Raw genomic sequence first — 2,948 nt, forward strand, 5'->3', positions numbered from 1 at the left:
CAGAAACAATGATGATATTTTAATGTAAAAACTGCTGAAATGATCTAGATGTGAATTCTGCTTCATTTTATATAGCATTTTGGACTTTTTCAATCTCCTCCCATTACTTACTGTTTCAACTATACCTACTGCTCCACCCACTAGTTGTTCAAGTTCATACTAGCAAAATATATGTCACGGATTAAAATTCCTTTTGCTTTCTATACTGAAAATGCTGAAGATTGTATGACATGGTTATGTACCATATATGATATATAAACTACTATGATAATTTGTGAAATTTCATAACCTTATAATACCTTCAACTGTAAAATAATTAACCTTGAAGTGAAAGTGTTAGTTGCTCTGTCGTGTCCTACTTTTTGCAACCCCATGGACTGTGGCCTGACAGGCTCGTCTGTCCATGGGATTCTCCAGGCAAGAATACTGGAGTGGGTATCCATTTCCTTCTCCAGGGGATCTTCCTAACCCAGGGATTGAACCCGGGTCTCCCACATTGCAGGCAGATTCTTTATTGTTTGAGCCACCAGGAAAGCCCATTATAATTAACCTTAGATGCCCAGAATATTAAGACAGAAACCCTTTGAAATTATTTGCCCCAGAAGTAAATCAGCAAAAAAATAGTATATTGAAATTCTCTGTACGTGAGTACATGTATGCGTGTTCAGCTGTCTAACTCATTGCTAATTTTTCCTCAGAACTAACAAATTACCAAAACCTACATGTCTTAAATTTAAAGTATTTTTATTAATCAACATGTCTCAGAGCTAAACATTTCAGAAAACAATATGGGAAACTATTTTCTATGATTTCAAAGTTATATAATAAATCCACATGTGCCTCTATATCTACTGAGCTTTGCTTCTTCATGAAAGGCCAAGGAAAAAGTGAATACATGTTTTTAGAAAAGCTCAGTTGTGGTAAAATATAGACATTTTTCCTATTTTCAAACACTTTCTGTCCCCACTTACTTACTCCATAATTAAATAAAAACTTGGGCATTTATCAAAATTAATCCTTTTGGTATAAGAATTTGAAAAGGATAAGTTTCAGTGTATGTGTGTGTGTGTGTTTAATGCCAGACACTGCAGATTATGAAGTAGGTGATATTATGTCTATCTTCACATTATATTTCTATAATTCAAGTCTTTTTTTAAAGATTTTCATGTGGGTACCGTGGTGCCACATGGTAAAACTCATATTAACAAAAATTCATTTCTTGTGGTAGTTTGAGATATACAGGTTTTGCTTTGTTTTTGTCCTTCATATGGATTCCTGAAAAACATTTTATATGTAATGAAAAAAAAGAACTATTAAGTTTATGAAAAACCACTGTAATCAAGAAAAACTTTTTTGACTTTAGAATCTTCCACCTAGACATTATCTTTCCTTTATCTTATCTGGCCTATCATTCTTAGACACACACACACACAAAATTGCTAAATTGTCATTGCGTTTCCAGTGGATCAGAGGGTAAAGAATCTGCCTGCAATACAGGAGACCAGGGTTCGAACCCTGGGTCAGGGAGGTCCCCTAGAGAAGGAAATGGCAACTCATTCTCATTCTTGCCTGGACAATCCCATAGACAAAGGAGCCTGGCAGGCTGTAGTCCACGGGGTCACAAAGAGTCGGACATGACTGAGTGACTAACACACACTTCCTCTTTTAAATTGGCCAAATGTGTTTCTCTTATCAATGACTTATAAAAAGAAAGTGTTGATTTAGAAATGAGAGCAGCCACCTAAGAAGAATTTCATTTATTCACTGTAAAGTTCTCAAAATAAGCCTACTCTATCTAGGATGTTCTGTATAAGGAAATAAAATGAGATTAACTGGGCTAAATGCCAAGAGAAAGTGGTAATTAGACAAGCCCAGAAGTGCCAAACCTTCTACACTACAAAAAAAAATGAAGAGACACTGAAATGGCAACATGAACACTACATTCAAATATCACACTTGTTTCAAGATTCAAAGATTTCATTAACTTTAGGGAGAATTTAGGTTAAAACCATGTAATAAAATAGTTGTTTAAAGGTTTAAATTCAGGCTTGAAAGAACTTAATGTAGATGTGTATGTTAATCAGGATACATACTTAAATTCAGAACTAAATGAATTTTCTTTGTAAATTCTCACTTATTTTCTGCAACTCACCTCTCCTTTGTATTTGTAGATTTGAAATGCCCTCCTTTTAACTATTAGGAGAGATGAATTCTGTGACTTAATGAAAGAATTTGTAGAATTTGAACTTCACAAAAGCATATTATGATTATCATCATCTTCATATTTCAAAAACTTCTTCCAGAGACAAATGGGGCCTCAAAATAGAAGCAAAATGTGACAAAGGATTGGCTGACTTGCAAATGAATTGAGGAATTGTTTTAGAGAAACAGCTGTATATGTATCAGCATATCATGCTATTTCAAGCATAGGATTGGCTTGAAGACAGTGTACAGAATTTAAAAATTGACCGCAGTGGTGCCAATCCTACTTTTGTCAGTGAGGACGGAGGGCAAGGTGGATATATTTAGTAGTGTTGCATAGAAAGCTTCATTGCTTCCATGTCTCCCGGTAACTGTGCACCCCTTTCATTCTCATTCTTCAAGAAAATAGAGACACTACAAACATATCTTCCTCTATTGTGCCACCAAAACTGATAGTAATAATAATGAAGATGATGACCTTGATGCCACAAAAAGAAAAAAGCCACTAGTAGAGATGGACGGAGACACAAGTTAATAGAGAGCGGCTACATCACAGACCCAGAGCCAACATTTTGTAAAGCATATGTGAGGGTACCAGAGCTGATGCCCCGAAAAACTAAGGACTACTTCATTAAGTGCAGTGCTTAAGTGTTGTTGTCAGTTGTTTACAACAGAGGAATTTAAGACAAATCCAAATCCAGTGTACTAACTCTTTACTTCATTCTGTATAAGTATTTCATAATCTC

This window comes from Bos grunniens, chromosome 1 (assembly GCF_055505025.1).
Source record: "Bos grunniens cultivar Pamir isolate PY7600 chromosome 1, Bosgru_T2T1.0, whole genome shotgun sequence".
NCBI lineage: Eukaryota > Metazoa > Chordata > Mammalia > Artiodactyla > Bovidae > Bos > Bos grunniens.